The sequence below is a fragment of the Sminthopsis crassicaudata genome, chromosome 1 (assembly GCF_048593235.1).
Source record: "Sminthopsis crassicaudata isolate SCR6 chromosome 1, ASM4859323v1, whole genome shotgun sequence".
Taxonomy (NCBI): Eukaryota; Metazoa; Chordata; class Mammalia; order Dasyuromorphia; family Dasyuridae; genus Sminthopsis; species Sminthopsis crassicaudata.
The window spans coordinates 261,744,815-261,769,460 of record NC_133617.1 but is presented as its reverse complement, the minus strand read 5'-3'; the positions used below and the strand labels follow the sequence as shown (position 1 = coordinate 261,769,460).

The following is a 24,646-nucleotide window of genomic DNA, read 5'->3' as shown; positions in this document are numbered from 1 at the left end:
TCAGGAAAACCTGATTTCAAATCTGATCTCAGATCTAGTTGTCCCTTTCCTCATATTGCTATAACCTTGCATTTAAAGGCAATTGTACTCCTGCTGGGCTGAGGCAAGAGCCCTTTCTCCCTCTTTTCCCTTTCACCCTGACACCTTTATTTTCTTTGACAACTATATTTAGTGCTTAATATATTAGACAGTGTATATGGCAGCAAATAGGTAGAGGCCATTATGATCAAGAGGCTGCTTAAAATATAAGCTTGAATAGCTGGTTTAACCTAATTTCATTTTAGCCACAATAGACTATCTCAGATCCCTACTAGCTGTGTGACCTGGGGCAAATCACATAATCCTATTTGCCTCAGTTTCCTCATGGGAAAATGAGTTAGAGAAGGAAAAGTCAAATTACTATAGTATCTTTGTCCAAATGGGGTCACAAAGAGTTGGACATAAGTGAAATGACTGACGAGAAATACAACAAATTACTAGGAAGTTTTTTTCTTTTATTAAACCAAAATTTGTTTCTGACCTTCTTTGCATTGTTCCTAGTTTTGATCTCTGGAGTCAAATAAAACAAGTCTAATCCTCTTCCACAATAGCTCTTAAAATATTTGAAAAGAATATCTCCCTTTCAAGTCTTCTCTCCCTAATTTTCTGTCTCTGTTTCTGTGTCTCTTTTTCCCCACTTTCTTTCCTCCTACTTTGTGAACTTCCTCTTCCTTTCTCTTCTCTTTCTATTGTGGCTAGGATGAAATTAGCTTAACCCAACTATTCAAGCTTATATTTTAAGACGCCTCTTGATCATAATGGCCTCTGCCTATTTGCTGCCATACACTGTCTAGTATATTAAGCATTAAATCTAGTTGTCAAAGAAAATAAAGGTTACAGCAAACCAGCTAATTATAAAATCAACACAGATCCCTCTCATCTTCTCTCTCTCCTCTCTTCTTTCTTCTCCATAAATACTTTTTGGAAATAATTGGTTGGTTCTTCATCATCACCAGTTTTTTTTTTCCTCTAAATGTTCACAGGTCATACAAACCATCCTTTTAAAAATATTTAATCCAGGGACACCATAGACTTTCACTCACATGGTCTGGATTCAATCCTGGAGGCTCATCACCCCCATCTCTAGTTCTCCAGAAAAATCTTTAATTTATGCTATAGCTCTTGTTTAAGTTTGCTCAAATGAGGTAATAACAGGTTTCATGTCATGCTTAAATATGGAGGTCACTAAATTCATATTGAGTCTGGGACAGCCTTTATTTCACCCTACAGAAAATGCATAAGGCACAAAGGACCTACAGAACGTCCAAGGAGAGATGCAAAAACACAAAATATTAGCTCTCCCTCATAAGATAAATGCATGTAGGGGTTTTTGAACAAACACCTCATTTATACCAGATCTGCATTATCCAAGAAACTCATGGCAATCACTGGAGGTAGGGGGGAGGTACTAGCAAGATCTAGATTACCTACTCTTCCCCAGAGCTTTCCAGAAACAGTAGCCATATATGCAATTTCTCCTAATTATACTGCTTAAGAAACTCTATCTTTGCCTAAACTCTTGAACTTGAAAACTATTGAATTTTAAGTTAGGGAGATGGAAAATTTCCTCCAAGTATATGTATACCTCTGCCATGTACTTCTGCATTATTTCTATCAATATCCTAATTGTTTTGAGTGTTTTGACTAGGGAATGTTTTTCTACAGGAATCCTAGTCTCCAAACTATGTTCAGAAAAAGAAACAAAAGCAAAGCATATAAATAACTTGAGGTATGAGAACCTCAGGACATCAGAAGTACAGACAGCTTGCCTCATCTGCTTTATCAGTAAGTCACCATTAATTGTTCTTGTTAATGGAAGAAAGAAATCTCATCCTTTCTTGTTGCCCACTTGTTATAAGAACTCATAAGGAAAAAGACAGAGTCCTGAGAAGCTAGCAAGAACCTTTTATAAGGTTTGGGCTTGTTCGCGATGATAAGTAATAGAGAAGGAGGCAGCTGGTTACTGGGAATCAACCAGAACACTTCCTTGTGTGGTCTCAACAAGACTTCAGTGGATATACCTATTCTGAATTAATGTCCTCAGATGCCAGCCAATAAAGGTTTAAACCTTGTGATTTGTCAGTTTGATTGGAAAACTCATAAATTTGATTGTTTCTTCTGAACGATCCCTCAACCCTCTAACAACTAAATTCTAGAATTTTCCCAGGTATATAAGTCAACTTTGGCTAAAGTTGCCATTCTGTTCCTCCTGTATCTCTTCTGTTCTTCATATCTTCCAAATAACACTGATAGTGATTCAGAATCATATCTAATGGTTCATTGAGCATCATGGAATGTTTTGGTTTGGTGAGCTGAACCCATCAAAGGAAAACCCAGAAGCTTTTGCTATTTTCCTATTTATCTTAGATTTTAACTCCCCATTAGCTGTTGCTTTAAATTCTATCCTTATCAATTGAAAAATCATTCTCCTTAGTGAGAAAACTGAAGCAAAATTAGTTAAGCATTTTTATCTTCTCTTTGTAGTTTTTCACTATTATATTCACCCTGAAAATTGATCCTATCCCATCTTTGATCTTTCTTGCACCTCCAATATAGATTTTATTTTAAAAGCCCTTGTTTTCCTAGATAGGTTCATGTTATAAGAAAATCCTGTTAGCGCATTTATAACTTTAAGCACTTGACTGACAAGAAGATACAATTATGCTGAACAGATTAGTTTACAGTAAAAAAAACCAAGACAATTCATCGAACACAAAATCTGAGAGTTGAAAGGGATCCAAAGTCCATCTAGTCCAATCCATACATTAAGAATTCATTAATATGCTGGACAAAAGGTCTCTTTTCCTTGTTGAAAGACTTAAAACAAGAAAAAAAAACCTGTTCCCAGAACATTTTTGGACAGTTTTAATTGTTAGGAAATAATTTCTTGTATAAAATTTAAATTTTCCTCTTTGCAGATCCTACCTATTTATACCAAGTTCTACTCTCTGGCACCAAACCAAGCAAGTACTTTTTCATGAAAGCCCTTTAAATGCTTGAAGACAGTTATCATGTTCCTCTTTAACTTTCCTCCTTTACCCACCCCCTCTTCTTTTCCTGTTCCTTATTCCTTCAATCTATTCTCTAGTGGCATGATCTCAAGTTCTTTGCTATCTTGCTTGTTCTTCCTTCCCAATTTATCAATTTAAAAATGTTTGGTTTCAGCCTGTGAACTCTTATGTGGAAACCTCTTCTAAGAAAGCAAGTGGTAAATGTTTAGTAATTTATCATCCTAGAGAGCTGCCTGAGATACTGAGATTAAATGACTTACCTATACTTGCATAATTAATTTTTATCAGAAGTAAGATTTGAACTCAGGTGTTCATTACTCATGATGCCTTTCTAAGTTTCTACTCTATCCTAAAATGAGGCAATCAAAAGTGACACAATAATCCAAATGTAGACTGAAGAAGACAGAGCATAGTGAGACTACATTCATTTGTTCAATATGATGTGAAATATATAATAGGGAATAGTGAGGATATAGTCTTGAGGTTATTTTAGATTGAGAGGACAGAGTTATTGAAAATGATATGGATTACTTTTCCCATCACCAAAAATCTACTTCAACTCTTTATTGCTTTATTGTTATAATTGTCTAATTCACCTTCATTCTTTCCTTCTCCCCTACAACACATACTATGCAGGTAATTTTCTTAATCTAATTTCTGTTCAGACACCCTAAATGGTTTCTCATTGCTTACTAAATAAAATTCCTTAGTTTAATATTCAAGATTTTCCACGTCTGATCCCAACTTCCCTTTGTAGCCTCATATCAAATTATTTCCCATCATGTAGTCTATGCTCCAAATTGGACTATTAATCATCATAGGAACTAATTTCTTTGGTCAGACCTCTTCTCTTGAATTACCCTATAACTAAAGCACCCCCAATCTCTTTTTAAAAATATGTCTTTAAAATTTCCATAAACAAGTATGAATATTTGAATGTAATATGCTTGAACAAGAGAGCAATAGAAAAATATTAAGAAAATGAAGAGAAATCAATAAGCATGATTGTCTATGCCTATATTTGCTCTTATCAATAACTAATCTATAATCAAAAGATGTTTATATTGTTTTGGATGTAGTACTAATCACATCATCTTTGTTTTTCTATTATATTATTTGATTTATTATAAAGATGTATATATTTGTTACCACAATTGTTTTTAGCTACTTAATTATGACAAGTAAATATGTATGTGTGTGCATGTTATTTTTGGTTCTCCTTTTTTCACTTCACAATGTTTAAATATATATATATATATATATATATATATATATATATATATATACATATATATATATGATTCTTTAAAATATTTATATTTATTTTTCTTATGGTATAGTACTATTCTATTATATTCATATCCCTTAATTTACTCAGTTTGTCCAATCAATGAGCACTTGCTTTTTTTTTCATTTTTCTTTCCATATTTCTACCTGTTGAAATGCTCCTCATATTTCCAGTCCCAGTTCAAATGTCATCTCCTCTATGCAATCTTCCCTGTTTCCAGAAACTCAGGGTCATGAGCTTGGAGTCACCTTTTCATCATAATGCCCTGTCCAATCAATTCATAAAATCGGCTGATTCCATAATATTTCTGACATTCATTATCCTCTTTATTCTTACAATGCTAATTCTTCAGATCAGGCCTTCATTGCCTGGGTGACTATTGTAGCCCCTAACTAGTATGTTTATCTCAAATCCTTGCTCTCTACCATAGAGACTAGAAAGTTTACAAAATAAGCTTGCTAATGTACCCTTGTTCCACAGGATTACTCTTGAAATAAAGGAGTTTGGGCACTTCTTAACTTCTTTTGATTCGTTTGATTTCATCTAGATAAAGCTTGAATATATCAGTATATGGTTCTTTTCAATGCTAACTCCAGCTTTCCTTATAAACTCTTAGGCTCACAAGACAAAAAGCCTAGATTAGATTTTATTTATACAGTAAAGAACATAAAAACCACTTGTATCTGTGCCTATTGAGAGACAGAAGGGTCCTTTGCCATATTTTAGTGGGTAACTCTTTATGATCCTTGCAACCACTACAGTAATGATAGCAATGCTTCCTACTTGCAAGTTGGCAGCTAAATGGATAGATCATTGAGCTTGGAATCAAGAAAACTCATCTTTCTGAGTTTCATTCTAGCCTAAGATACTTATTAGCTGTGTGACGCTGGGCAAGCCATTTGCCTTAGTTTTCTCATATGTAAAATGATCTAGAGAAAAAGATGGAAAACAACTTCAGTCTCTTTGCCAAGAAAACCCTAAATGGGATTCATGAAGAGTTAGACATAACTGAAATAACAGAACAACAACATCTAGCACCTTAGTAGGTGCTAGGAATATAAAAATGAATATTGGTGTAATTCCTGACCTCAAAGAGCTTAAAATCTAATAGTGGGATAAGATTTGCAAATAAATAAAATCTCATTTGAAAGTCACAACAACCTTAGGAGATAAATCTTATTATTATTCCCATCTTATAGTTGAGGAAACTGAAGCAAGTAGAAGTTAATGGCTTATTCAATGTCTCACATCTAATAGGTGGAGTTGAACTCAGTTCTCTCTGACTGATTAAATATGCTTCCACTTAGCTGCTGGTATCTCTCTAGATAGGACTCCCGTGATGCAGTAGATAATTGGTTGTTCTTGGTACCATTTATCCATCCTTGCATCTTGCTGAACTCTTTGCTCTTTGTTTCATCATGATCCTTGCCAATGTCCCTGCACTCAATTCTGCGTCTTTCCATTCAGCTTATATTTCTTAATACATTTTCCTCCTATTCTGTTCCAGAAGATATCAATGATCCTTCTCACTGAGGTCTGACTTCCCTTCCATAGATGCTTTCTGAAATTTCCTCCTTTTTCTGTAGGACATTATGACAGCTTTTAAACAGTATAATCATGGTAGGATTATCTGGAATCCCAGCTGATCTTCTTGTAGTTCTATTTACTTCTGTTGTTGTTTTACAAAAGCTTTACATCTTTCAGACAAAGGGCTTGTTCAGGTGTTCTGGGAATGTTTTTTTGCTCTGGGAATTTTTTACTCACTTTCTTAGTTTCTATTTTTCTATTCCTAGCCAAATTTAGATCAATCATCCTATCAGTTTCCTCATTCCTCTAAGCCCTGAGAAAATAGGCTTTTTGCTCTTAGTCTTTGGATAGAAACACTCTAGCTCTTCCAGTTGTCTTTCTATTCCCAAGTTCCATGAAAGAAATTGGTATGGGACCTGCAAATTAGCTCATTTGCTTCAAAAAATCATTTCCCAATGCCTACCAATATTGGCAGATTCAGTTCCTGAAGTTATACTTCAAAATTTAGTAAGATCCCTGCACTCTAGGATGTAGAAAGAATTTTCTTCTTTTTTTTAATCATTAAGAAATTTATTTTAAAACAATTCTTTCATATACATATACTTTTACTATCTAAGATGAAAACAAATTTGCCTACTTATATGTGTGCTTTTTATTTTTTATTTAGGAAGAATTTTCTAATGCTATAGATCATAAGCCCCCCCCACCAAGTCACCACTACCACCATGACTACCAATTGATATCAGTTAGTTAACCAAATTTAATTAGCTTTTAGAAAGGACTATTAAGGTGATATAATAAAAACATTTAGAGAATAAAACTTCTATAAACTAAAGGTACTCCTTCACATAAATATATTCAGATTCCAGGGAAAGTGATTTCAAACTTAGAATAAAGTGGCAAAAGGTAACACATTTTCTGGTAGTCCTTTTGATGGAAGCCTTTTTTTGTTTCCTCTTTATGGGGCCTCTAGAGACTCCCCATAGTTGCAGTATAGTTTTCTGCTGGGAAATTTCTAGTGTTCTTAAATAATTTTCTCCAGCACACTGTTTATCCTTAGTTCTTGACACAAATACTACTACCAGTCATTTATCTTTTGGAGAAACTACTAGGATGTCCAAGGAGAAGTCAAAATTCTTTGTCCCTCTAAAGTTCATAAAGTTGCTCTGCCCCCCTCTCTGATCAAAATCAGAGAATAGAGACTCTACCCTTCTCTCTACCCCCAAGGAACATCCTTTCTTGGTTAAAATTATTCTCTCTTTTAAGCTTCCAGGTATTCAGGAGCTTGGGTTCTGAATAAGCTTGTTTTTTTTTTTTTATAAGACCATAGAGATTAACTGAAGTTTTCTTAGCAAATACTAATATACTTTCTATGTAGTATAACATTACTTCATCTATAACATCATTTATTCCTTTCAAAATGATTTAGATTGCTAAAAACTTAATTTAATATCTTTGATTGATTGATTCAATAAAGGTATTCTTGACTGGTTAAGGTAATAAGGGTTTTCTTAGTTACTTTAAGTAACAGATGGTCATATGGTTCAATCCAATCTTACTTTTACATACTAGAAAAGGTAGAGTCAATTGTGTATCCTGAAAGGCCAAGATTCTTCACATCCCCATCCAATTCAGGTCTGATCAAGTTATCATTCCTTTCTTCAAAGAACTTTGTGCTTTCCCTTCTTCTGATAAGATAAAATGCAAAGTTTGGCTTTATGCTTCTTCCTAATCTGGCATTAACAAATGCCTTATTTTACTCTAATTCTTTTCACACAATTTATTTTTCTGCCATAATATGCCATGTCATGTTTATCTTACTCTTTGCATTTACTATTCTTTGTGTCTGAAATGATTCCTTCCATGTCTATGATTGTTGAAATCTTTTTTTTTTTTTCCAAGGTATCACCTTCTCTATAAATCTTGCTCAGGTATCACTAAGCAAAAGTGATTTTTTACTTTTAAGATTTCTTATGGGACTTTGCCTGAACCTCTTCTTTTTCATCTGTTTCACCTTATATTACACTTGCTTGTGTATCTTATCTCATTAGATTTTAAGCTCTTTGAAGGCAAAGACTGTGTCAATATTCATCTTGGAATCCTTAGTACCTAATATCATAATGCATATGGGAGGTGCTTAATAAATGTTTATTGATTTTTTTTTTCCTGAGGCAATTGGGGTTAAGTAACTTGCTCAGGGTCACATAGCTAGGAAGTGTTAAGTGTCTGAGGTCAGATTTGAACTCAGGTCCTTCTGACTTCAAGGCTGGTACCACCGTATTGAAGTTGTTAAAGAATAAATCAAGGAATTTTTAATCTGAGGTCCCAGAATTTTGTAATTTGTTTTCATTAATTTTTTTAATTGTGTTTGTGAATGTTTAGAGAATTTAAATGTGCTGAACAAAGAAGTCTCTTCTTAATTATTATCATAATAAAAATAAGTAGCATTTATATGGCACCTACTATGGGTCAGATCCTTTGCTGGGTGCTTTACAAATATTATTTCATTTGATCCTCACAAAAATCATGTAAGGTAGATATTATTATTATTATCCCAATTTTACAGTTGAGGAAATTGAGGTAAATAGAGATTAAATGACTTGCCAAGTTAAATTTGAACTCAAGTTTTCTTGACTCCAGACACAGAGTTCTATTTATTGATGCACTTAGCTCTATCCCATCCCTTTCCCAAAAACTGTGGGAAATTTCCCTTGAATATCAGAGTGTTGCCATATTGTGTATCCCAAACTCCCTCCCCCCCCTGCCACAATGAACAGCTTTTGGATTATTGTTAGTACTTTATGCATTTCTTTTATCTTTTTATGAGCTCTTGTGAGTCTTTGCTCTGTCTGCAGTTTTCTAAAGGGATAAATAAAAGCTTCCTCCATGTGACATATTTGTTGTATTGCTTACCAGAATTGGGGACCCCAGTAACCACATTTACTGAAATATAGACATGAACTACATTTGGAATGTTTCCCAGACTAAATTCTGATTAGAGATGATAAGTCAAAGAAAATTGTGTTTTATATTAATTCCAGTCCATGTGAAATCAGAAGGCTGATGGGACTAGTGAAATGCTAGATTATGCAGCCAGAATGCATATGCAAAGTCCAGAAGAAAATGGCCTTCAGTTTAGAGAGTAGATGTAGCAAGAGAGTAATTTATAGCTCTTGTAAATCCTTTTGCTAAAGTCCTCCCAATATTCCCCTTCCATATAATGTGACTTTTCTATTGAGCTCTTTGTAGAGCCTTGAATCTGCTTTCCTCCTTTGTCCCATCTGTTCACAGCTTTTGAGGCAGACAATGATAACCACCAGCTGCTGATGTTCCAGGGATGCTTCTAGAATATCAGTGAAAGTATCCAAACCCTCAGTATCTTCCTAATATATAAGGCACTCCTCCAAACAAGGGTGAGTAGGAGGACAGGGCTAAAGGACTTTCTTTTTTCCTCTTCCATTCCCAAGAAATTTGTTCTCACTGGAAAGCTCTCTCCTAATTCAGAATTTACTTGAATTCCTCTATGTTGGCAGATATCTCCAATTTTGACTAGCTTGAGAGATTTAGACAAGTGCCAGAGGGTAGAACCAAGTGCCTTAGACAATCTGAACAGATTTCTTGTGGCACTTAAGGAAATGTCCAGGCCTTGTCCACACTTATTGATCAATACAGATACATTCTCACCTGATAAATTTATTACAGGTTAAGTAGGAATCGGGGATGGATAGGATTTCCATCTTTACATAAAAGTAAGTTTGAAAGAAAGTATCATCTTTGTTTATAACAATATAATAATACTTAAAGGATCTATAATAATCTTATGAGTATAGATTCATTAGTGAGAGAATATTCTTTTGTTTCCTTCTCTTCCCTTCCCTTCCCTTTTATTCTCCTCTCTTTCCTTCCCGTCCTTTCTCTTGTCTTTCATCTTTCTTTCTTTAATATTTTATTTTCCTCCAATTACATGTAAAATTAATTTTTAACATTTTTAAAAATTTTGAGTTCTACATTCTTTACTTCTCTCCCTTCTTTCCCCCTTACTCAAGACAAGAAGCAATCTGATACAGGTTATATATGTGCAACTGTGTAAAACATTTTCATATTAGTTATTTTGTGGAAGAAAACTCTTAAAAAAAAAAGAAAGTGAAAAAAGTAGGTCAGTCTATATTCAAACACCATCAGTTCTTTCTCTGAAGGCAGATAATATTTTTTATCATAAATCCTTTAGAATTGTCTTAGATCATTATATTGTTGAGAATAGCTAAATCATTCATAATTCTGCATTGTATAATATTGCTGTTACTGTGTACAACGTTTTTCTAGTTCAGTTCACTTTACCCTATAAATCCTACATAGAGGGCTACCATATATATAACCTGCCCAATTCAATAGCTATATACTGATAATTTTAATATATTAGAATATTTTCAACACATCAGTACCATCTTTTTTGATTGATATTATCTTTTATATCACATTGTTGGCAATGTGGTATAATCTATTTATACTCATCACGCTTCTTTTCATTATCCTTTGGGTTACTTGTAATTTTATTTTTTCCAATTTGATTGCATTTCCTGACTTGCAGCTTCATAGTCTCATGGGTAGACTATCAATATTTTAAAAGATTAGCTTTTGCAAAAGAATTTACATTGGAGATAATTGAAAATGTCCTTTTCTCAAATGAAATGTTCTTTTATTACTTAACTCTTGACCCAATTCAGGGTTGCATTCAGTTATAGGTGCCACATTTTAGGAATAAAATTTAGGATAAAAATAGAAGGTAAATAGGAATGTGAAGGACTTTAAAATTATCTATCATGCCATTTTAGGAAGTCCATTCAACTCTCTATATTCAAATCATTATGCTATGTTAGTTTACCATCATGGAGCTGTTTTTTTTTTTTTTTTCTGTTATTGTTTGAAAGTTCTTTAAGGAAGCTTTATCTTAGAGAGGGAAAAACTCCATATGTGTTGAGTATATAACAATAGAATGGTAAGAATATCACTGATAACAAAATGAACATTGGGCCTTCATCAGCTGCCAGACACATTCCTAAGCTAGTCTAACTAGAACAGCTAGGGAATGACAGCAGGAGAAAGAGCAACACAGTTGGAGTCTGAAGATATAAGCTTAGATCCTGGCTCTGCAACTTAATTACTACCTGTGCATTAATCAATTTTTTTGTATTGCAATTTCTTCACTTACAAAATGAGATGTTTAGATTAGATAACCTTCCAGTTTTTTTCTATCTTGAGTTCTCTGAGCCCTCTAGTATACTTTAAGAAATACATGTTTATAGAAACAAAACAAAACAAAGCCCAGTCCAACTCAAGAGAAAGAGATGAACACAAAAGGGTCATACAACTAGGAAGTGTCTAAAGCTACCCCAAAGATCAAATGAGAGATTATTTTTTAAACTGGATGTTCCATAGATATCCTGACACATAAAAGTCTTAACATATAACTTAACATATTAAATATCTAATCTACTATTTTTCTCCTAAAACCATTCCTTCTTCCTAACTTCCTATTTCTGGTAAGGGTACCACAATCTTCCCAGTCACACAGGCACACAACCTAGGTGTCATCCTCAACTTTTTTTCTTTTTCCTCCTCTGATATTTACCACTAATTGCCAAACCCAGTCATTTCTCCCTTTATATATACCCCCCATTTCTCCCCTCACACAACTACCATCACCGGTCTATGCCTGCCCTATTATGATAATCTTCTGTTGGGTCCTTCCAGAAGTTTCTCCTCACTCTAATTCACCCTTCATTGAACAAATAGATTAAGGTCTGATCATGCTGCCCTTCTGAGACTCAGTAAATCCTAATAGCTCCCTTTTCCTCCTAGGATCAAATATGAAATCATCTACTTGTCAATGAAAGCCCTTCATAACCTAATCCCTTCCTATTTTTCCGGTCTTCAGACTTTACTCACCTCCACATACTCTGTGATCCAGGGGCACCGGCCTCCTTGCTCATCCTTGCACACAACACTCCATCTCCATGGAAACATTGCATTTTCATGGGCTGTCCCCTCTGCCCTGAATGTTCTCCCTCCTCAACTCTTTTGACTTGCCTGCTTTTTTCAAATGGGAGTTAAACTCCCACCCTTTGTAAGAAGCCTTTCTCTGTTCCCCAATACTAATATCTTTCCTCTGATATCACCCCCAAATCTTGTTTGTACATAATTGTTTGCATGTTGTCTCCTCCCTTAGACAATGAACACTGAAGATATTTTTTTTTTTGCCTTTCATGTCTCCAGTACTTAGCACAGTGTCCAACACATAAGAGGTCCTTAATACATGCTTGTTGACTCACTAATTAAATGTGTATTAAATTGAATTTGGGATTAAAGGAATACGATGAAACCCCATATCTAGAAGTATGTGCAGAATGCTGCATGCCACATCTCTTGATTGACTTGTTTCTTCTGAAAACATTTTTGGGACCATCATTTGAATTGCCCACACAGAGTAAACTACATAGAAGCTAAACCTCTGAAAGCTAGGGAGCTGACTCATTGTGAGACTAAGACAATTGTAGCAAGACCAGTTCTGAATCAGAGTCCATCCCTTGCTCTCTATAGACAAACAAATAAAACACAATCCTAAACCAAAACTCTGAGAAATTATAGCAGTCTTTCTTTTTAAAAAGAAGCTCTAAAAAGTCATTTGGGAATTTTGAAAGTACAGTTCTTTGACTGCAGATATCTATTCATTTACAAAATTATTTTGTTTTGTGAGGTTTTTTTTCATGTTTCCATTACATATGAATGACCATAGGAACAACCCTTCATTCCCTGATTGTAATTTATTCTTGTCCTATTTTTTCACAACTGGGATTCCCTCATCCCTTCTTACCTCAATTTTCACCTCATGCCAGGTATCATCCATTAAGTTAGAGAGAAAAAGCGAGCTATGGCAACATATATAATTGTGGCATGATGGAAAGAATACTAGTTCTGGAGTCCTTACTATTTCATGACCTTGAACAAATTGCCTGAGCCCTCAGTTTGCTCATTTTTGAAGTGAAGGCCTTGGATTATATGACTTCTCCAAGCTTTAAGTGCATGATACTGTGATAATGGATGCTAAAGGAGAGATTGTGGATTAACACTTGATGCATGGAAATGGGTGATGAAATATACTTAACCAAGCAAAACAACCAACCTCAGTATCAAATTTCCAACTAAGACATAAGCATTAAAATAAGTAGTTGATTACTTTGTGGTCTTTGGACTGCCTAGCCAGAGCTCAATGCATTTTAAAAATTACCTGGCCAGGGCAGTCTCATTTGCTACTTGTATTCAGGGATGAAGGACTCCTTCAAACACAATGGATGATAATATGCAGAGAAGGTTTTTTTGGGTCACTTTCCCCTCTCCTCAGGCCATGTGGCTCCAAATAATGGCTTAGGGTACTCATCTGTTTCATTTGGTCTTTTGAGTTTGAGGGGCAGAATACAGTCTAGGACCAAGATCTGGAGCTATGAGGTTTTTAGAGCCTGTTATTTCAGGATAGATATGTAGTCAACATATCAAGAAATCTCTAAGAAAGCCAAGATCCCAGAGACAACTCAAAGGAAGGATAGAACTCAAATTTATGGGATTAATGCTATGTTGGATCTAAATTAGGCTCTGAGACTAATTCCTCTCTCAATATTATGCTCCTATGTAATGGGGGAAATGTTTGTTCATACTACATCTTTGAAATAATACTGCTTTGTAAAAGCTGATCTGACTGTTACGTAGTTAAGTGGAACTAGAATGATACTTTGAATCTTAAAAATGGGGAAGAACAGTTAGGGGAGTCCTATCTAATGAGAGAGGTTGAAATCCTTTCCTAACTCCTTGGGGGAGGGATGAAATGTAACATGCCTAGAATTCTGGTAATGGATACCAGACTACACTCATGCTATATAATCTTCAGAGAAGGTTCTAACTCACATGGATAGAATGAGTTCCCTTACCTAGGAGTATTCTAGAAGAGTGAAATAACAGAATCAGTTCCCATTCCTGAACTTATTATAAGAATGTATTTTCTTTATTATATTTAGAGTTTTTATTTCCCCAGTTAGCATTAATTATATTCTGCTTTTGAATAAAATGCTCAAAAATTTGACATTTCTTTTATGTTTGTGGGTCTATAAAGAAGGGAGGAAACTTACCCAAGAGATTGATAGATGCCAGTAAAGATATTATTATGTTCTGCTTTTGAATAAAATACCCAAAAATGGACATTTCTTTTATATTTGTGGGTCTATCTACAAAGAAGGGAGGGAACTTACCCAAGAGGTTGATAAATGCCAGTAAAAATATGAACAATCTACACAAAATAGTGATATGCTAAAACAAATCAAGCATAGATTCGGAGGTACTGATAATGTCAAGTGGATTATGAAATTTTGTGAATATTTGATAACTATAAAATATATAAAAATATTCTGGTAACTAGATTGAAAGGCTAAAACAAGTGTTATAAAAATGCAGGGTTTGCTTTTTACTATGTAGCCATCCCATAATTTCAGCTTCTTAATATGCTAAATTATATACATATATATTTGACAGAGACAGAGATCAAATTCTAAGCACTTTTTCCAAAACAAAATAGAGCTAATGTTTATAAGAGAGATGAAAAAGTGCAGAAAATATCTTTTTAAAAATAATATACTATAAGTAAATGCGAATCTCATGCTATATCCATGTTCAAAGCAGAACAAATTCTTCTCAGAACATTTTATTTTATATGTTTACATAGAGAAAAATATATAAAATATATAGAGCACATATACATGATATATGTATAAATATAAATATATATGTATGTGAAGTTTAGGTAGTTTCATGGGAAAAATGTACAGTCAAAGATAAGAATAATGCCAGAAGTCAACAATCACAGCTTATATTTAAAATAACATCAAGATTATACTATATAATTATATTTCATATGATTTTATCACTAAAAAAAAAATCCACAAATAAGAAAGAATTATTTATGACTTATCCTATTGTTTATTCCTAAATCCCCTTAGGTTAAACTAAATAGGCTTAACTGATTCTTTAAACCTGGATCACATTTTCAAAATGACATACAGCCTGTTGATATGAAATTAAAATATATTTGTGGTTTAATTTAATAAATAATAATCATTATTAATTTTATAAGGAAGGTAAAAGCTAATATAATGGCAATAAAAGTAACCATAATGCTCCTTTGACATATAAGCGAACTAAAATAATTTGAACTTGCTAATTGTTCTTCACTATTATAACCATTAGCTAATATTTAGTCTTTCACCCTTCATCTATATGTGTATGTATGTATATAAATATGGATATCACATATATACATGTATAGATAGCACATTCTCTCTCTCTCTCTCTCTTTCACACACACACACACACATACACACACACACACACACACACATACACACACACACACACAGACACTAACTCCTGTCTTTTTTACTGGTAGCATAGAAGGCTGTATATATTTTAGCTTGTTGTGAATTGTTCATGATTGCATTTGAAGCATAAAGGGGAAAAACATTCTTTTTAAGTTCATAGTTATAGATTGGATACGAAATAAAATTAACAAATTGACATCTAGTAGGAACATTAAGTACTTTAAGTCTTTAAAAGAAAAGTTCTTGATTTGCCTTTAAATGCTAAAAATGTAGCAAAAAAAATCAAATACATCAAGAAAGGGTGAAACTAAATCAACAGCAATAAAAACACAAAGATCAATTTTTTTTGTTATTTTAAAAATAATCAGAAATAGTATTCAAAATCATCATAAGTCAAATTACAAATAAAATAGGAATTAATTCCAAATATGGTGCTTTTTAGAGGTCCTCTGCTACTTTTTTTTTTTTTTGCATTTTATTGCAATTACAAGTTAATCAGGTTTTAATATTTGATTAAATACCTTTCAATCTCATGAGGACCAAAAAAATTTTAGATGGGTTGGAAAAACTATACAGTGACTACAGGATGTAGTAACATTTATCTTGTTAGACAGACCCATGACTCACTATGAAACTTTAAAGATCGGAAACCGTTTTATTGTGCCTGGTTCTTTTTCCTTCTCATTAATATTAAACATAAATTTGATGCAAAGTTCAGACAACATTTGGGTCAATAAAGAGGTAACTCTTATCTAATGTTAGCATATATTTTAATAGGATTTATAAAGAAGAGAAATAATTTAGGACACGTAGATCACAATATAATAAAATAAGTATAAATGACATCAAGTGAAAAATGTTGCATTTCTCTCAATAGCTTTAGTAGTTCCTCTTTCTTAAGCTAGCATCAGATAACAAAATAGTGGAGGGACAATTATTTCTAGATGAGAATTTATTTCTTAACCTCTTTTTTTCTTAAATCTGGGGAACTGATGAGCAAGCTCACTTTGAAAACTACCCAGGGACTGAAGAACTGTAGACTTATATAGAGCAAGAGCAACATGGCCTAAAATTTTATAGGGGCTTATAACAGCGATAACAATTTTCATCTGTTTCATTCATTGCTAAAAATTTTCTATGTTTTACTATTGATTGTGATGTTCTCAGTATAGTGGTGTTGAGGTTCTTGCTAAGATCCAAATTGCTTATGGCATTGAAATGAATAGTATTAAGACATGGAAAACCACAGACTTCAGTAAAATCTATAATAACGTGAAAAAGATAATTCTAGACATTTGCATTTGGCAATTAAATGAAATACTAATGAATGAAAGATACATGTTATCAAGATTTCTACATGCATCTGGGTTGAATTAATTCACCAATATGATGAGTTCAGCATAGAAATGAGTAGTAGGAGAAGTCAATGAGGGGAATTGCATAATATTTTCAATGATACTAACCTGTGTGCCACTAATGATAAAGCCCATCTTGTTATATCATTAGTCTCCTGGTACTACTATATTGCATTGAAAAAAATACTAGTTTGGATTTCAGAGGGCAAGCCTTTATTGCTTATGTAACTATGGACAAGTTATTTAGCTTCTTGGGACTTTAATTTCTTTATCTCTAAAATGAGATGGGTGGACTACATGATCCCTGTAGTCTTTTTCAGCTGTACATCTATAATCTTGTTTCCATTTTATTACAGATAAGAATCATGAAAGATAAGAAGGGGGAAGGGTTGTGATCTCTTACGGGGTGAAGAGCCCATAGTGATAAAACAAAGAGCACCAGTTTTGTAGTCAGAAAAACTTGGTTCCAATCCTGCCTCAGACAAAGCAAGTCATAACATCTCAGGGCCTCAGTTCCTCATCTGTAAAATGAAAGAGTTGGACTAGACAGCCTTTGTGGCCCTTTCTAGTTCTAAATCTATGCTTTTATGATGATTATTAAGCTAAGTAGGGACTTTTTTTCTTCTTTCAACAAAATAAAGTGAAATAAATCTGTATGAAACACATACAACTTGACCCTGCCCTCTCTTTTCAAACTTATTATTCATTATTCTCCTTCCCATGTTCTTCAAACAAACTGCACTGGCAGAATATGGTGGAGGTAATGGAAATAAGCATTTATATAATACCCACTATGTGCCAAGCTTTGTGCTAAACGCTTTATGAATATTTTCTCATTGGATATATTTATAGAAAGTACTGTTTGAACTGAGTTTTGCGGCATATGAACAATGTTAAGAGGTAGGGAAAAGGTGGTAATGCCAGGGATAAAAGATGCCAACCAAGTTCACTGGCATGATATAAGAGATTAAATTACAGCAAAGAATAGGGCAGTGATGAGTTATGTTAAATGAGGTAAGATTTATAAAATTTATAAATGTGCTTTAGTAAGTACTTTTAGCAGGTGCTTTAGTATCTGCAAAACTTCATAAAGACTTCCCTAACTTTTCCAGGATTTTTCCTGATTTCCATCCCACAATCTTTTATGGTCTATCCTGATTAAATATAAATTCCTTGAGGGTAGGAACTGTTATGTTTTCCCATCATTAAACATAGTATCTTACACATAATAGATACCTTTAACATAACCTATGATTAATAAATAAATAACAACTTAATGATTGATTTTTAGGTATGATTTGAGCTAGTTGACCTCTGTGTTCCTTTCCAATTTTATGATTCTGTGAATGTAATTGGAGAGAGTGGAATTTGGCATAACAGAAAATTAGATGAATAGCCAATGTACAAGACAATAAGAATTTCTTTATGTTTTGAAACTATCAGCAAAAATGGAAAATGGATTGATGGATGAGAAATTTTGAAGTAAGAATGCATGGACTGTGAGAGGGTGAAAGAAGGATCCAGGAAAATGAGAATACTATAAGCAAAACCAGAAAGTTAGGAGGAAGAATTGGTTTGGTGATGAAGGAAGAGGGAAGAAAAAGATGGTAAGTGTGATTGTAGATGTAAATTGTACACTTCAATGTCTGGCATAAAAATATTTTCTTATTTGCTAAAGTGGTTGAGAATCAAAACAGAAAGTGATATAGTGTTCAACTTAGATTATTTTAAGAAAATGTAATTTTCAAAGGAGATTTGAAGGATGAGTATAGTTTCTGGGGACAGGCAGACTATATGAGTCTCCAGTCTGAGAAAAATCTAAATATCAAGACTCATAATTATGTGATGATCTTTCAACTACTGAAGCTTGTGATGACCAACCTTTTAAAGCCCAAACCAAATGCCTACTCTTCTAGGTTCTAATGGAATTTCAATATGCATCAAGGAGGGAATACTCACACTGAGAAAAATCATAGATCTTAAAAATATTAAGTATTACAAGATAGAAAAAGTAAAAAAATATATTTTTCTCATAGCAAAGAATTGGAAGCAAAGTATTATATCCACCAATTTGGGCAGTTTCAATAGCATGGTATTAAGATGGTCAGGAAGTAGCATCTGTGTTCTGAATCTGAATTAGAATGATTACAGTAACTTCTCACTAATGAAAAGCCCAGAGATACAGGACAGAATTTACTTTGAATGTTGGGATGGAAGGGGAGGCTAGAGAAAAAGATGAAAATGCTGAGGTCTGGAGAGTTCAAGTAACTTGCTTGAGTAAACACAGATTGTAAATAAGAGAAAGAAGATTTGAAGCCAGGCCTCTGAATCCAGAATCACTGCTTTCCCTACTGTTAAGAAGAAACAAAAGGGGAAAGATTCTGGGAAGAAGGCAGAGTGGCTTGGTAAAGTTCAAGCTCTCCCAATTTCTCTCATAAATGAAACAAATTTGTGCCTCAGGGTAAGCGTACACTGGTGAAAAATCAAGAAGACTTGGGATAGAACCGGAATCTTCCTGATACAACCCAAGAAGATCCAGAGAAAGACCCCGGGCAGGGATTAATCCATGTGAGGTGCAAATACCTCTAGGCTAGCTCCACTGAAACACCAAGTGGGGAATTAGAACCTTAGCTGGAACCACAGAGACTTTCATCTTCTGGACAGTTTGTGGAGTTGGATCTGAGTCAGGGAAGGCTAAAAGAACCTCAGGTTATTGGGAATGCGAGATCCAGCTGTGCTGCAGACCTGATCATGGGAGAGAAGGAATCAGCACACCAGTGAAGGCAGTGAGGCAGGGATGTTGCTGGCTGTGGGTACTTGCAGGATGAGGGAGCTTATGGTTTGGGGTTCCTGGTCAGAGGGGAGAGCAGAAGGAAAGCTTGAGGCACCATCTCCCCTACCCCACAATTAAAGATGCTTATATAACATCTCATTTTTAAAAATTTTTAAATTAAAAAAAAATTAAAATTTTTTAAATGAACCAGCAAATAAATAACTGACATAGAAACCTACTGTGGGAACAGAGAAGACCGGAATTCATCTTCACAGGAGGAGACTGAAGTAAAAAAAAAAAAGTTAAAAAAAAAAGCTTCTACCCCCAAAGAGAAACATGAAATGGCTCCCTGCCCAGAGATAATTTATAAAAGAACTCAAAAAAGAATTCAAAAATCAAATGAGAGACATTGGTGGAGAATTTTTAAGAAAGAATAAAATAAAATAAAGATAATAAAAACAAAAAAGTTAATCAATTAGAAAAGAAGCTATAGATTCTCAAAGATAAAGTAACTCAAAGATAAAAATTAGAATTGGGCAAGGGGAAGCCAGTGAAGCTATGAAAGACCAACAAATAACAAGCAGACTATAAAGAATGAAAACAATAAAACAGAATGAGAAATATAAGAAAAATGACAGATCTGAAGAACAGATAAAGAAGAGAAAATATAAGAATAATTGGATTGCCTGAAAGTTGTGACCAAAATAAAGACCTTGACACAATAATGCAAGAAATAATCCAAGAAAATTGTCATGAAGTGATAGAACATGACGGGAAAGTAGAAATAGAAATAATTGATTGATCTCTAGCTCAAAGAGATCTTTTGTGGAAAACATATAGGAACATTATTGCCAAATTTCAAAAACCCCAGATCAAAGAAAAAATTTTGCAAGAAACAAGAAAAGCAATTCAAATACATTGGAGTTATAATTAGAAATTTACAAGATTTACCAGTAGCCACAATAAAAGACCACAGGTCAGGGAATCATCTATACCTAGAATCAAAAGAAGTAGGCCTGTGGCCAAAAATATCATATCCAGCAAAATTATCTATAATATTGAACAAGGAAAAAATGGACATTCAATGAACTTGCAGATTTTCAGGACTTTCTACCAACCAAAACTGAACTTAATAGAATATTTAAGAACCAATATCAAAGATCAATTTCAAGGAACTCATTATGAACAAACTGTTTTTTTTAATATGTTAAATGTATAGCATACATTTAAGATTGACATCAGTAATAAGGCAGCTCAAAAGAAAGATTGGGGCAGAGTTAAAGTAAAAACAGTAATTATTTCATACAAATGAGGTATAGAGGAAGAAAAATAGAGGCATTGGAGGGGGGATGGGGGCTTGAACTTCTGAAAACCTCTCATTGGGAATGAGTTAAATAGATAACATTACATATATGAGATGAAGGGTATAGCATCCACCAAAATCTATAGAGAAACTGGGAGGGGGAAGGATGGGTGGACAGGGGAGCAAAGGGTTCAAGAAAAAGACAAAGTAGGGATCCATGGGTAGGGGGAGGTTAAATAATAGCAAAGCAAGTTAAGAGGAGAATTAAAGTAAAGGGTCAGCAGGGATAGGAAAGATATGTGTGTGTGTATGAGGAAGGGGGGTATGTGTGTGTATATAGGTATTAGTATATATCTACACATGTATATATAAATGAATCTTTTCTTAACTATATCCTGTTTGGGGGTAGTGAGGGGGATGAAAGGGGGGGAAGAATAAAGTAAAAAAGGTGCCTATCAGAGAACAAAAGAACAATTTACAAAGAAGTAAAAAATAAATGGACACTCAGGAATATAATTTTTCTACTAATATATATTATATAGAAGTTATATTTATTAATTATTATAATATATAATTACTACATAATATACATATATAATATGTATATTATATATAATTTTTTAAAAGAAGCAACAAAAGGAAGGAGAGAACAAGGGCATTATATAGGGTCACCTTATAAATTTATTTTATGTTTAAATTAATTTTGTTTCTGATCTCTATGACTGACACTGATGAAGAACTATTATTAGGTATCTTATGTTTAATCAGTAAGAATATGTGAAAAATGAATAACCACAAGAAGTAAGAATAAGCAAATCATTAAATGATCATTCAATTCAACTCAAAGGAAGGATAAAACTCATTAGAAAGACACAGAATTGAGAATATCAAATTTGGATATTCACAGGCTAGTTTATATGATAGATTTGCTAGCATCTCCTTGTGTGTGGTGGTGGTAGTTGAACTATCTCTAATCATGTCTGACTCTGTGACCTAATTAGGGGTTTTCCTTTTAAAGATCCTGGATTGATTTGACATCTTTCTCATATCCACCCAAACTCAAATGAAATGAACTAAGAAGGCTACACTTTCCCGCTACACCTTATCAGACCCTTACTCGTTATGTGACTATAGACAAGTAACTTAACTCTGTTTGCCTTGGTTTCCTCATCTATAAAAATGAGCTGGAGAAGGAAATGGCAAACCAACCAGCCAACCAACCTTGGGATGTAGGGTGTGTTCAGGGAAGACTAGTACCTTTGGCATGAGGGCTTCTTTCTATCTTTGATATTTATTTACCTGAACTCTCACCTGTGGTTCCAAGAAGCTCTAGCATGCACAGTGGTCACACGGCAGCAAACCCTTTTGGCAGATAGGGTAACCAAAGGTGTCAAGTCCTATAGTGAGAAAGGGGCATGTAAAGATTTTCTCTGGTAAAATGAGCAAATGAGAACAATGTGTTCCTTCATGGCCATGCACTGGACGTGACTTACAATCCTGCACACAGGCAACCCATGTTATAGGGTTGTCTTCTCACTGGAAGTAGCAGTGTGATTAGATAGACCCTTTTAAGGATCACACTACTCACCTCCATTTGTGAGGAATGGGCTAGAAAAGGTGCTGTAAAACTTGTCTGCCTACCCAACCCTGACCAGACAACTGCAGTATGTGGGGATCCCATGTGGGGACAAGACACTAAAAAATATACAAAAACTTCTGAAAAGTTTATTCCACTCACCATCAGCACAGGAAATGTGTGCACACTTCTAGAGAACACAAAATCCAAACAGTTCCTGTTATAAGAGAACACATTCCATCCAGATAGCAGTCCTAAGTGAAACAAAGCTGGCAAATGAAGGGCACTTGGAGCTCAATATGCATTTTTCTGGAGTGACCACAATGAAAGGAAATGCTGTGAAGCTGGTATAGGTCTTGCAATTAACCCTAATCTAGTAAACAAGCTCACATGTCTTCCAAAAAGGAGTGAATGACAGGATCATGATAATGTGGTTGTTACTTGGAGTAAAATGCCATGCTATCATCAGTAGTGCCTATGCTCCCACCATGATGAACTCTGATAAAATAAAAAAAAATATATATGAAGACCTGGAGACCCTCATCATCAACGTGCCAGAAGAGGTTATAATTCTGGGGGACTATGCTAGAGTTGGCTCAGACTATCAGACATGGCAGAAAATCCTTGAGAGGAATAGAGTTAAAAAAAATAGCAACAGTAGTGATCATTTACTATTAAATACCTTGTGCATCTCATGACCTTCTTATCACTAATACTGTATTCTCCTGACCTAAACTCAATAAAACTTTTTGGATGTACCCTTTCAGCAAATGTTGTCATTTAATAGACTATGTGATTGTAAGGAGAAGAGACAGACAGGTTGTGAGAGTGCTGGACTGATCATAAACTTTGCCTTTCAAAATATCAGATTCCAGGCCCTTTGATCCTTTAAGGTGGAAGGTGCTAGGTCCTGGATAATCTTGATTGTGGCTTCTTGGTATTTAAATTGTTTCTTTCTGGTGGCTTGCAATCTCTTTTCATTGGTGCGATAGTTCTGAAATTTAGCCATGATCTTCTTTGGAATTTTAATTTTTGGATCTCTTTCAGAAGGTGATCGGTGAATTCTTTCAATGGCTATTTTACCTTCTGAGTCTAAGACATCAGGGAAGTTTTTCTTTATGATTTCCTGTAAGATAATGTCTAGGTTCTTTTTTTTTTTTTCTTTTTTTTTTTCATCATGGTTTTCAGGAAATCCAATACTTCTTAGATTGTCTTTCCTAGATTTATTTTCCAGGTCAGTTGTTATTCCTAGGAGGTATTTCATATTTTCTTCTATTTTTTCTATTTTTTTTTTTTTGGTTTTGTTTGACTGATTCTTGAAGTGTTATTGAGCCATTCACTTCCATTTGTTCAATTCCAATTTTTAGTATATTATTTTCTTCAATTACTTTTTTTAGCTCCTTTTGTATTTGGCCAATTGAATTGTTTTATTCATTGTATTTTTTCCGTTTCACAAATTCTGTTTTTCAATGAATTGGTATCTTTTTCATATCTATCTTATAAGGAGTTATATGCTTTTTCCATTTCATCAAATATATTTTGTAGATTGTTATATGCTTTTCTCAGTCCTTCTTGCAAAGATCTCATTTCCTTTCCCTATTTTTCTTCTACGTTTCTTTTAAGATCCTTTATGCAATCTTCCAAGAAAGCCTTGTGAAATGGGGACCAGCTCATATCTCCCTTTGGTGCTTCATCTGGAATTGATTTTCCTTTAGGAACCTTAAGATTTAAGGTCTTTTCTTTTCTTTCTCTCTATAAAAGCTGTCTATGGTGAGAGTTCTTTTTGTTTTTTGTTTTTTTTGCTCATTTTTTAAAGGCTTGAGGTCTGCTCTTAATGCAAAGGAGCAACAGCTGCTTAATTTACCCTGGGGCAGTTCTGCCAATTGACTTCCAGTACTGGGGAACGTTGGCTAGGCCCCATGTTCTTCCAAAGCTCAGTGGTTTACAATTTGCCTTTTGTAGCAAATCTGCTAGATCACATACTTGCAACCAGGTCAGAGTACCCTAAGAGGCTCACAGAAGTTGCATGAAAGCTGCAACTCTGATTCCCCACCCTATCTCCTTGCCCCAGGCTCCCTGTGCTGTAATCTGGGCTCAGCAGACTGTCCCCCTGCCCATTTGAAACAAACCTGTTCTGAAGTTTTTCTTCTGGGAATGTATTGTACTCCAAATATTTGTGGGTTCTGTGACTCCAAAACCAGTTTAGAGGCTTAATCTACTATTGGTTTGAGAGAAGATCAGAGGAGGTCACAGAAAGTGAGGTCTGTTCTCTGCCATCCTGGCTGGGCCCCCTCTCCCCTATCATAAACATATCTTCTCCAAGCTGAATATTCACATTCAACAAAAGTGGTGGCC

The 24,646-nt window shown here is 34.3% G+C and overlaps 1 pseudogene; it reads right to left on the bottom strand.

Moving 5' to 3' along the window:
• LOC141549692 (Fanconi anemia core complex-associated protein 24 pseudogene) overlaps window positions 1-24,646 on the bottom strand; it is a 69,816-nt pseudogene that overhangs the window by 18,858 nt on the left and 26,312 nt on the right.